Below are 13,228 nucleotides of genomic sequence, written 5' to 3' on the forward strand. Positions count from 1 at the left end.
TTCCACTCCTCCGGTAGCTGTTCGTTTTCCCAGATTCTGACTATCAGTTTATGCAGGCAAGTGGCCAGCTTTTCCGGGCCCATCTTGATGAGCTCAGCTCCGATACCATCCTTACCAGCGGCTTTGTTGGTCTTTAGCTGTTGAATGGCATCCTTAACTTCCCTCAAGGTGGGGGCTGGTTGGCTTCCATCGTCCGCTGAACTGACGTAGTCATCTCCTCCGCTGCCTTGACTTTTACTGCCTGTACTCTCGGCGCCATTCAGATGTTCCTCGTAGTGCTGCTTCCACCTTTCGATCACCACACGTTCGTCCGTCAAGATGCTCCCATCCTTATCCCGGCACATTTCGGCTCGCGGCACGAAGCCTTTGCGGGATGCGTTGAGCTTCTGATAGAACTTGTGTATCTTGAGAACGGCACAGCTGCTCCATCTCCTCGCACTCCGCTTCTTCCAGGCGGCGTTTCTTCTCCTGAAAAAGGCGGGTCTGCTGTCTCCGCTTCCGTCTATAACGTTCTACGTTCTGCCGGGTACCTTGCTGCAGCGCGACCGCCCGCGCTGCGTCCTTCTCCTCCAGAATCTGTCTGCACTCTTCGTCGAACCAATCGTTCCGTCGACTTCGACCCATATACCCGACGTTGTTCTCCGCTGCGTCGTTAATGGCTGCTTTGACTGTATTCCAGCAGTCCTCAAGAGGGGCCCCATCGAGCTCACCCTCTTCCGGCAACGCTGCCTCGAGATGCTGCGCGTATGCAGTGGCGACATCAGGTTGCTTCAGTCGCTCTAGGTCGTACCGCGGCGGTCGTCGGTACCGAACATTGTTGATGACGGATAGTTTTGGGCGCAGTTTAACCATCACCAGATAGTGGTCAGAGTCGATGTTAGCGCCACGATATGTCCTGACGTCGATAATGTCGGAGAAGTGCCGTCCATCAATCAGAACGTGGTCGATTTGTGATTCTGTCTGCAGTGGCGATCTCCAGGTGTACCGATACGGGAGGCTGTGTTGGAAGTAGGTGCTGCGAATGGCCATATTCTTGGAGGCGGCGAAATCAATTAGTCGTAGGCCGTTTTCGTTCGTCAGCCGGTGAGCGCTGAACTTTCCAATAGTCGGTCTAAACTCCTCCTCTTGGCCAACCTGAGCGTTCAAATCTCCTATGATGATTTTGACGTCGTGGCTTGGGCAGCTGTCGTACTCACGTTCCAGCTGCGCGTAGAATGCGTCCTTATCATCATCAGTGCTTCCGGAGTGTGGGCTATGGACGTTGATTATGCTGAAGTTGAAGAACCGGCCTTTGATCCTCAACCTGCACATTCTCTCGTTGATCGGCCACCACCCGATCACGCGCCTTTGCATGTCGCCCATCACTATGAAAGCTGTTCCCAGCTCGTGTGTGCTGCCGCAGCTCTGGTAGATGGTATGATTACCTCTAAACGTTCGCACCATTGATCCCTTCCAACAAACCTCCTGCAGCGCTACGATGCCGAATCCACGGTCCTTGAGCACATCGGCGAGTATGCGTGTGCTCCTGATGAAGTTGAGAGATTTGCAGTTCCACGAACCGAGTTTCCAATCGTTAGTCCTTTTCGTCGCAGTGGTCTTCGCCGATGGTTCCGGTCCGTACTCTCTTGTTGATTGTTCGTTGCTTATGTTTTTTAAAGGCTGGCTTGCAGGGCCTGACACCAAACCCCTAAATTTCCGGAGGACCATTCCTCCTTATTTCCGGTGGACCATGGTGCACAGTTTCACTTTAGAGTCCCTCGCTGGCACTCGGACGATAATCAGCCGCCCTAACATGGAGAACAGACGCTGTTGTGAGCCGATCCTGACATGGAGAACAGACGCTCAATAAGATTTGCACCTCCGGAGAGGAGCAAACCCCCTTCCCTGTCAGCATACGACCATAGTTCCCACTGGGGTTGGTTACCCGATCTTCCCTAAGGTTGCTCGTATCCCGGCCAGCACCGCGGGAGGTAGGGATAGGAGTTGCTGGGTAAGAGGCTAAGGACCGCGAGATGGGGTCTATTTTATTCCTTCAGGTACGCGAAGTACCAATGGTACGCTTTACCCAGCATTTGCCGTGCCAACTAAAAAGGTATTAGATTACTTTTTAAATAAGGTACACTGGGGGAAGTGGAAAAAGGGGGTAAGTGTAAAAATCGACTTGAAAAATTTCAATTGTACAGACTTTACAGTTTTTACCACATCATAACATTGTGCAAAAATATACTTTAATGTGCACACTAATACTATGTTGAAATCTGTGTTATACATACACTAACACAGTTTAAGCTGGAGCTGTCATTTTAGGTTTCGCGAAAAGTTAATTTTTGCATTCATAAAATCAATTCTTACTTGCATAAATTGTTCCTTTTTCTTGTGATTTTGCACCACAGGTGACCATTATAATACAATTAAACTAATCACATTCAGTTTGTAGTGGTTTGTACGATGAAAGCAAATAATTCAAAGATTTTACACTTACCCCTGGTATCGAACACTGCGGGGGAAGTGGATAATGTTCTGATCACGCATTTTTTTTCTTCCCTCCATGGTTTATTTCGATAGCTGTGAATCTTAATATGTTCCTTCTTTGTTATCATTATGATTTCAGTGGTGATTGGACATAAGAAAACGCCTGATTAATCCACCCATCGGTGTTGATGCCTTTCACATGTTTTACATATGAAAAAATGTATGAGAAAGATAAAAATAGCACTGATAGGTGAATATATTCCATAATACATATTTATTTGTAACTAGCAGACCCGACGAACTTCGTTTCGCCTAAAATTGATTTATTCTCTGATTAGTACTCGAGTTATGCAGAAATTTCTGTTTCATTTGTATGGGAGCCCCCCTTTCCAAATGGGGGAGGGGTCTCGAACTTAAGAACCTTCCCCGGCCCCAAAAACCTCTGCATACAAATTTTCACGCCGATCGGTTCAGTAGTTTCGGAGTCTATAAGGTTCAGACAGACAGAAATTCATTTTTATGTATATAGATTATAACAAGTTTCACCGTTGAATGCAATTTGTTGCGAACAAATCGGTTAGGGACAAGTGCGTGAAAATAGGTTATTATTTTGTACGTGTATTGTGCAGCACACACATACACACAAACACGCACATACAGACATCATCTCAATTCGTTAAACTGAGTCGATAAGTTTATAACACTGTAAGTCTCATTCTTCCTCAAAAAAGTTCATCTTTGGGGCGAACATACAGATTTTACACACTTAGTGTTCGAGAAGGCCCAACCTACCCACTCCTAGCTATTACAAGAATTCCTTGGGGACCTATTCCTTTAATCCAACGGAATTATTCAACAAAAGATACTCAGAGCAATAACCATCTTGATTTTAATCATATAACACTACTCATCACAATTGAAGGTCAAGATAACTTGGGTTTTCCACTTACCCCATTTCACTGGGTTAAGTGGAAAAATAACTCCTAAATTTCAAATCTATTTTTATAAATTTCAAGCGACTAAAATGGCATGAATTACCGCACAGTTGGTGCAAAATGGACTGTTTTTGAGAGCCCATAATGATTTAATGCATTTAGATCATTTAAACTGCTTTTACAATAAGTTGAACATGAATTATCGATTTTTCCTTTTCCACTTCCCCCAGTGTACCTTATGTTTTCTCCAAAATACGCAGATTTTCCGATTTGATGCGCGTATTCATGAACGATTTTTGATATGAAATTTGACAGCGCATGCAATCTTATAATTTGGGGAGACTTGATCCCCTTTCTATGATATCTACTCAATGGACTACTGATGGAATGTTGAGATTTTGAACAGTACAGATCATTTAGCATATTCATGACTTTGTTCTGTGAAAAAAAATGAAAGCATTTGGTCATTGTTGGGAGATGTTGTTTAAATTATGTGTGACCACTTAAAAACTTTTTTTTTCCAAGTTCGTTTATTTGGTAGGCTCAGGCGTGTATAACACTTTACGGAGCCATGGTTCTTTGTGATATATACAATCAATATCATTTTATTATACAGTTAATAAGAGAGGGGAAGGAGCCAGCGTACTCGTGGTGTTAAAAACTTTTTAGGAGGGTCAAAACAATCAAACCATCCTGCACTTATGTATACAGTGCCATGTAAGAGGGTCCATGTGATGGCATGTGCTGTTGAAATGCCAAAAGCTCCAGTTTACAAACGTAACAAAAACGAAAAAAGATGAGCCATAGAACCAATAGTTGATTGATCATATCATAATTGTTTGATATCCTCTCGGCACTGTGGCGCCTGAAAAAAAAATAGATGGGTGTAAGTCACATTGCCAATAAAAGCAAAATTAGCATAAACTTTTTATCACTAACCAAATAATAAACATGTTTGTTCTTACAATTAGCATCGTTTCTATGTACAATCCGATATGTTATCATTCGCGCTTTATTTGTTTTCGGTATCTTCTGGTTACTTGAAATCCAACTGAACTTGTGGAAAATGGGCAAAATGCGAAAGATAAACTTCCGATGGGATTGTTTCATTAATTGCAAGCAAGAAAAATACACACTGCGACTGTATCAATAATGTCGAATGGCGGTAGAAAGAGCTCGAAAAGCGGAATGCTTGTAACCTGTTTAAAAACATTTAGACGGTTTTCTGCCCTTCTTGGGTTTTTTTATGAACTACGTTATGAACAAACTATTTGGTCCAATCAAAGTTAATTGCCTAATGCCTATGTTCCCGGTTATTGAACCACCAGACTTGGATATTAATTTACAATATTCTGAAATCTCAGATGTGAATGTATACATAATGTGGAAGATTTTGACTTGAAAATTTTATTGGATTAGTACAATAAGCATAATTGCTTATCAAGAATGTGTGTAGCCGCCAGACATTCTAAATACTCACGCTTCTCTAATGTGAACGTGTACTATACACATGTGGATGGGTTGGCTTGACCAATGGGTTGTGAGTGATTCGATTATGCGTCCAATTTGGGAATCTCGGGCTCATTCAGTAGCCGCTAAGTTGCGAAGGCCGATAGAGGTCCTTCGTAGCTTAGTTGGTTAAAGGACCAGTCTTGCGTACTGAGGGTCGGGGGTTCGAGTCCCATCGAAGGGAAAATGATTACCCCCAATACATTTTTCAAATCAAAATCTTCCACGTAATCTACATTTTTACATCTGAGTTTTCAGAACATTGTAAACTATATCATGCTGCTCTTCGAAATATATAATAAAATTATAATGCAGTAAAAATACTATTCCAAATAAATAAAACCTCTTGTATGGGAATCAAAATTTCATCTTCTGTTGTGAAATTTCGAATCAAATCAAATTGGCAATCCGTTAACCAAGACGGACCTCTATCAAATAACTTACCCCCATATTCCGATACAATTCCGCATGAACTGGCAAGTACAGAGATGTTCTCGGCTTGCAATGTACAAGTCATTACATCATCTATTAATTCTCAACCACCGATAGACCGTGAGGACATGGCCAGCGCCGTTATCGACCATTTAAAATATTAGAGTTCTCGTACTGTGCACATTGATTGTTGCAATTACGATTGTTCAATCACGGAGTAGCAACTACGATCCGCATGATCATCATGCTAATACTCATACTCACTAGCTGTATGCTGTTGCTGTTACAATCGGAAAACTATAATACCAGTTGAACAACAGGGTCATTGTGCTTTGTTATAGATAGGTATATTATTACCAATTGCTCAAAAGCAGGCAAAACTCACTTTTAAAAATATTGACTCCCCTTATGAACTCTCGTTGTATTCTCGAAGATGATATTTCCGGGGAAAAAAATGCTTTCTGGGAAATGATAATTTCGGGAAATACTATTTTAAGGGGAATTTTATTTTCAGCAAATTGTGATTTTCAAGAAAATGTAATATTCAAGGATTTATTTTTTTTTATTCCTTTCTTTATTTGTTCGGCACTCTGTGTTATTTAACCGCTACTGTTCCAAGATCTCTGCTGTACATAATCCACACAGAATCTATTTTTAGATTTCCATTACTCATTATTGTTGTCGTTGCCAGTCCATCTCATCGTGAGTCCATTGTGTCCGTTTGTCTTTGTCGTCTATCCGTTGATCGTTGCATTGTTCGGTTGCCATTTATCCGGGTAACGTTGGAGGAATGCCTCCGAGAAGAACAAGTTGTCAGTCGTCATCAGGCAGCCGTGACGGTAAGGCGGATCAGGCGACTGACAAGGGTTTGGTGGAGGGGCTGGGAATCGAACCCATGGCCATCCGCTTGTAAGGCGAACGTGGAGCCAACTACGCTACGGGACCCGCCTACATTCAAGGAATTATTTTCAATGAAATGTTATTTCAATACCAAACGAATAATAGTTGATTATGCATTTGGTATTGAAATTCAATTTAATAACTGAGTTATGGCTCAAGTATTGTGCATATTAGTTTTTGGAATTATTCCTTTGGTATTTTACCTCTTATGCAGGGCTAGTTCATAACAGAGCATGGTGTTAATAACAGAATTAGGTATTATTGAGCCAATTTCTCCTGCTCGGGATGCCACCAGAGGCCGATAGCAACAGAAATTTGGGATCGGAAGTGAGGCTGGGTCGGCCACATCTTACGTAGGGACGGAAACAAAATCTGTAAACAAGCATTAGACTGAAACCCAGCGGGATATTGCAGCAGAAGCAGACCCAGAGGCTCATGACGGCGAAGCCTCAATAAAGAAATAAAAGCAGTTGACCGAAATCTAAGTTGCCAACAGGTTGAAGCGATAGCTGGCCATCGCTCAGGATGGAGATCTTCAAGTCGGCTCTTTGCACCACCAGAGGTGTACAGGACCCATAAGTAAGTAAGTAATATTGATGGGAATCGTTCAAGGGGTTTAGAAGTTATCCTGAATCGTTCGCTTTCTAAGCTATACCCAACCCCAATAACCTCGCGCATTCCAAATGACCCTCTCAGTGCCTGTAATAGTTTCCTTAGGATAGAGAAAACGTGTTCCGATTTCAGTAGTAAGCGACCCATCTGATCAAAACTTATTCAAAACTGTTCGTATCAGAAATATGCTCTCCCTTTTCTCTATGACCAGTCCAATATTGCCATCTAGGACAGAGAATATGTGTGAATCCAAAATTTAAATCGGTCATAAGATTCAGGAGTTACACTGTGTTGATCGTTAAGTAAACAATACCCCTTCCCCCTTTTCTAATGACTCTCCCATCCCCACTTTAAGTAGTAGTAGTAAAATTTCTTTCTATTTCCCTATTCTTGTGTTTTTACATATTTTCTTACAAGTCAACTAGTTTTATCAATTGCTTTGCAGAAATACGAAAATTTAGCCTCATCCTAATGATTTTTAACTTAACTTAAAACAAATAATTTGATAACCTAACTACTATATTAACACTACACAAAATGTGATACCCTTAATTGAAACTTGCGCCCTAATCGCTTGCTGGTACGACGCTAAGAAACGGTCCCTGGACCGATCTTTGCACTCTCCAAATGGTTCATGTAATGTTTTCATCCCTAACAGACGGTGGACCTCAGAAATTCGTGTCGTGGGAGGAGACTTCCGGTTGGCGATGCCTTTCGCTGACTTCCAGGACGACGGGAAGTAGCTAAGCTGGAGACACTGATTAAAGATCAGCGAAAGGTGCTTGATAATCGGAGCAGTCATGCGTTTGAGTTCGAGATTCTGGATGTCATCGAAACCTGGAGCCTTCATGTTTTTCGATGATCAATTCGTCAGCTGAGATCTTCAACTCCTCTGAAAAGTTGAATGGATGTTGTGTGGAGTTCATCCTGACTGTTGGCAAGCGGGAGCCACTTGGAACACCTTATCGTACTGTTTGTTCACTGGCTGCGATGGACAACACATTTCCCGATTGCTTTGATTGCTGATGATGTGACTCTAAGTTGTTATTCCCATTAGGCCTACTCGATGGTTTCAAAGCAATTGAATATATGATGTATGTAGTAAAAGGCAAGTACTGTTTTACTGCCATTTTTTGTGAAAAAAAATTGTCATTTGAAATGGTTTTCATTGAAAAACATGAAAACTTTGTGCTTTGTGCTTTCTTCTTCTTCTTATTGGCATTACATCCCCACACTGGGCCAGAGCCGCCTCGCAGTTTAGTGTTCATTAAGCACTTCCACAGTTATTAACTGCAAGGTTTCTAAGCCAGGTTACCAATTTTCAATTCGTATATCATGAGGACGATGATACTTTTATGCCCAGGGATGTCGAAACAATTTCCAATCCGAAAATTGCCTAGACCGGCACCGGGAATCGAACCCAGCTACTCTCAGCATGGTTTTGCTTTGTAGCCTCGCGTCTTACCGCATGGCAAAGGAGGGCCCCAGGCTTTGTGCTTTACGTTTACTATAATGAGATCTCCAAACAAAATGTCAGTGTACTAGATATCGCAATTATGCTATGTTAGCTGATCCGTCGAACTTCGTCCCTCCAAAAAAACAATTATTTAGCGCAAAAGGTTTTAAAACCCTTCAGAAACCTCTTTCTAGTATTGACGTATTCTGAAAAGGCAAATGTCAGAGCAAATGTCAAAACCTATTTTCCCTACCACAAGATTTTAGTTTGTTTTTTTCCACCACTTCCAGAGGATGGAAACACCATTGTAACAGTTCTTCAAAAAACTCTACATGCCACATTTTGTTCCATTTGCCTGATAAGTTCTTGAGTTATGCAGAAATTTATATTTTATTTGTAGCCCCCCCCCTTTCAGAGGGCCCCAAAAACTTTAGCGTTCAAATTTTCACGCCGATAGTTTTACTAGTTTCCGAGTATATAAGGGTCGGACAGACATACAAAAAATATTTTTTTGTGTGTATAGATATAGGGTTACTGCTCCTGGACTTCATCGCATAGCTCCGATATTGGTCCTACGAAAAACAAAGCAACGAAGAGGTATTTGATTTGTTTATTATTTTTGTTATTTTTTTCAGCAGTGAGCATGCATGTTAGCAAAAAGAAGGAACGAAATTAGTGCCGTATTTCTTTGTTTCGCGATGAGATGAATATATGTACAGTGAGATTGAAAACGGAACAGTTCCCCTAGGTCAGCAACAGGTTTTCTTGCATATTCATTCTTAACTATACCTGTTGATTTCATTTTTAATCAATACTGTTTTTCTCTTGAAATTTGGATTAGGTACGTTACTCCTTCGAGCATACTACTTTATAGGCAAAATAATATCCTAAATTAATGATTTCGTGTGTGTTACTTCTACGTGAAGTTAAACGATTTACAATGATATGGAAATGCTAAATATCATCTTCCAAACTTGGACGTACATGTTCATGATAGAATTAGAAAGTATAGAATTGATAGTTCCGTTAGGATACGGTAGGCATGAAGAATGTTTTTATAGAAGTCGATTTGAAAGCGAGCGGAGGGCAATATTTGTGATGGCACATATCACACGACCTTCCTTCTGCCAAGCTCCCGTATGAAGGGGGAGGGAAGAATATCAGTGTGGAAGCTGATATATCTCCACTGGCAAAAGGAAGGTGGTTTGACTTGCTCATATGCCATCGCATGCGGAAGGATTTGCTATCGACGAGTACTGTCTCCAAATTTCTAATATGACATCAGCATTTAGTCGAATAGGATTTTTATTGCACAGTTCCGTTTTCTCATTGCGTCCATCTCGTCGCAACCAACTTGGCTGCCTCGGAGAGAACAAAGCAGAGAAAGGCACTGCTGCTGGACCAATAACAGCTGAATTGATAGATGCCCCCACCAAGGGTAGTACACTAAATTAATGATTTCGTGTGTGTTACTTCTACGTGAAGTTAAACGATTTACAATGATATGGAAATGCTAGTATCATCTTCCAAACTTGGACGTACATTCTATCATGAACATGTACGTCCAAGTTTGGAAGATGATATTAGCATCTCCATATCATTGTAAATCGTTTAACTTATTTATTATTTATTCAGACTCAGGCCGAAGTGGCCTGTGCGGTATATAAGAGTCCATTATTTCTTATATTGTTCGTAATTATTGGTTTTCCAGGCGGCTTACTGGGCCTGCGTAAACCTCCTGTCTTGTCGAAGGGCCATCGTGTCAGAGCTGTTTAGCGTCCCACCTAACACCAGGACTTAGGCTTGTGCGCTTTGAGCGGCACACGGTCGCTTTCGTGGGGCCTACTTGTTGCGGATACATGCAGCTTTTTATAGGAATTTAACAGGGCCGCCCACTGTCAAACCCCACCACATCCTAGGCAAGCCCCACAACTCGCAGATGGCCTGGGGAGGGATCGTCAAGCCATTGGACATAGTCCCTGCTGCCCTGGCTTCTCCAGCAGTGTTTTATTTATATTTGAAATTTGTTTTCCATTAAATGAAACTACTATGCTGCTGCTAAGGAAAGCGTCGCTACGCCTGGAGTTCTGTACATAAAATGACGCACTCATACACCTAAACAAGTGAAAAATAATTGAATCTCGCAGAAAATAACAGGTCCAGTTTTAATTCATTTTCTAAAATTTACTCACCCAATGTCCAAGTATTCAACCTCATCACTTCCACTTGCACAAACAATTCAATTTATTTATGGGTGATTGCTCAATACATTTTTTTAAAAGGCTGAAAATCCAGCAGGATCGCCAAATGTGGAGTTCATCCTGACTGTTGGCAAGCGGGAGCCACTTGGAACACCTTATCGTACTGTTTGTTCACTGGCTGTGATGGACGACACATTCCCCGATTGCTTTGATTGCTGATGATGTGACTCTAAGTTGTGGTTCACATTAGGCCTACTTCGATGGTTTCAAAGCAATTGAATATATGATTTATAGTAAAAATATGGTATATAGTTAGTAGTAAACGGCAAGTACTGTTTCACTGCCACACATGTTGTTAGCATGCTTGTTAACGGCTGCTTCGTGTGGTCTGAGATCAAAGGTAGAATGGCCGAGGCATGGATTTTAGTATAATGGTTATTTTTTAGACCGGCTTAACCTTACCGGCCCCTTACTTAAATCAACAATCTTTTTTAATTCTAATAGAAACTATCTAGATATTCATAATATTGTTTAATAGTAATTACTCCATCTTTGAAAATTTCTCATTCTTCGACTTTGATTGATGAGATGAGTGATTTGATTCTACTTGAAGTTAAATGCATTTCACAAATTCTTCACTTGTTCTTGATCGACCTTTTGTCCTTTTCGACCTTTTGTCCTTTTCGACCTTTTGTCTTTCGACCTTTTGTCCTTTCGACCTTTTGTCATAGATTCATTAGAGAAATCAATATTGCTGAGATCCACCTTTCTGGCCTGAGTGATTTTTGTCAAGCGATTGTTATGTGTCTTAAGGCCAAGCTTAAGACTCTTAAGGGTAGGCAGCACAGTACGCTGGTACTGCCTTCGATTGACATTTCGTAGACCGATCAATTCATGGGGGAGTGTATCAATGGTTAGGGTGTTTCTTACCTATTGACTCGTAATTACCTGTTGTTTACAGCTCAGGGAGGGCGCCTCTTGAATGGTGTGGAGCTGCTCATCGATGTCTTCAGGTGTGGCCAGATGTCGCTGGTAGTCGATGCCGTCATCCACGCATATTTGGAACCAGCCTCAGTCGATCTGATGATAGTGTCGCCGGGATTGCCGATGCCAATCTACCGCTACCACCGGGTAGTGTTCTGAGATGAGCTCCTGGTAGACGATCGGCTGCGAGATGTGGTCGCTGTTTGTGCTGTACAAGCCTATTGTCGAATAGTTCGATAGATAGGACCAACTCAGTCGAGTGGGAGATTCGTGTAGTGGCCTTCCTGTCTATCGTTGCTCCAGATGGTTTCGTTTCTATTGTAGCGGCTGTTTCCCCAGGTTTGATGGTTGGCCACCGGCAATTATGTTCTGATCTTGCCTTCGCGTTAGCTAGACGATGTCTCTCCGAAGGGTGGCCGATAAATCATCGCCGGCTTTGACTTAGGTTGGGCAGTAAGCCGCGATGAGCGTGATTGTGCCAACAGCAGTGGTAACTTCGACAGCGATGGCCTCCATGACACTCAGCTGGAAGCTTGGCAGCAGCCGACAGTTAATGTGACGAACGATCTTGCGCACGGTCACTGGCTTCAGTCCGCAACTTTCGAATACTGTTTGGAGCTCTTCCTCCTTCATGTCGTGGAGTTTTTGCTGCAAAGCCTTGAGTGGACTTCGAGAAAATCCACGACGGATTGATGGTGGTCCTTTTGTACCGGCATCACTTTCACGACCTAGATGCAGAGCCAATTTCAGTACATTTCAGCCCCGTAGTGATCGGTGATGGTGAATTTTCGGGCGCAGATCCGGCGGATTACCCTTCACAAACACCGGCGGGCACTTCTTCTTCCGCTCTGGTTGCACCTGCGGCAGCTGCAATTACTGCTTCTTGCGCTTCTTCGACGAGTTGCCGGCGTCGTCGATTGGCAACGACGAATATACGTTGCTCTGCAAAAGCTGCTAGCAGGGGTTACCCACGCCACCAAGTGCAGTGCGTTTCAGCACCTTTCCTGAGTCGGCCCCTGAGTTACCCATGACGAGTCCGGGAGAAAATTACGCCAACGTGACGAAGCGAGAACGTAAACACAGCGATCGAACGAGAAAAAAAACTTTACCAAAATGTGCCAGCAAAAAGCACGATCCTACGCGCTGCTGTCACAAATTTGATACGAGATGACCCACTATTATCATCTCCAAGCCAGAGAATATGTGTTCCAAATTTAGTGAAAATCGGTCAAGGGGTTCAGAAGTTATGCTGGAGCATACATACATTGAATTTTTTTTTAGATTAACGTGAATTTCTAGAAATAAAAATGAGATATTGGAGTCCAATTTGATTTGAAATTTTACGAAACCAATCGGAGACTTTATTTCCCAAACGATGAGCTTTGTTCACTCCGAAATCTCAAAAGAAAATCTCTATTTGGTATACTCTTAGCAAGTAGTACGTAGCCCTTTCTTTTAGAAACTCCCCTTCCATTCATTCATCCCCAAACATTCTCGAAATCTCGTATCCGTACTACCACCAACCTATTTGACGTTAATTGATTAATTATGAACGACGGTACGACCTATTAAAGTGTTATGCAGAATCCAAAGTTAGTACGATTTCACACTACAATGCGTCTCAAAATTTATTCGTAGGTCGTAAGTATGTAGACATAAATCATTGGAATGATTTCCAAATTTCTAGAACTACAACAACGAAGTTCTTGATACATATTTGTTCGCTA

General features: G+C 42.1%; 1 protein-coding gene across 1 annotated transcript in view; it reads left to right on the top strand.

The window, feature by feature from the left end:
- The window catches only part of LOC134204008 (liver carboxylesterase 1F-like), a 74,973-nt gene that overhangs the window by 30,905 nt on the left and 30,840 nt on the right, over positions 1-13,228 (top strand). The window lies entirely within an intron of this gene.

Source organism: Armigeres subalbatus, unplaced genomic scaffold (genome assembly GCF_024139115.2).
Source record: "Armigeres subalbatus isolate Guangzhou_Male unplaced genomic scaffold, GZ_Asu_2 Contig326, whole genome shotgun sequence".
Classification (NCBI taxonomy): domain Eukaryota; kingdom Metazoa; phylum Arthropoda; class Insecta; order Diptera; family Culicidae; genus Armigeres; species Armigeres subalbatus.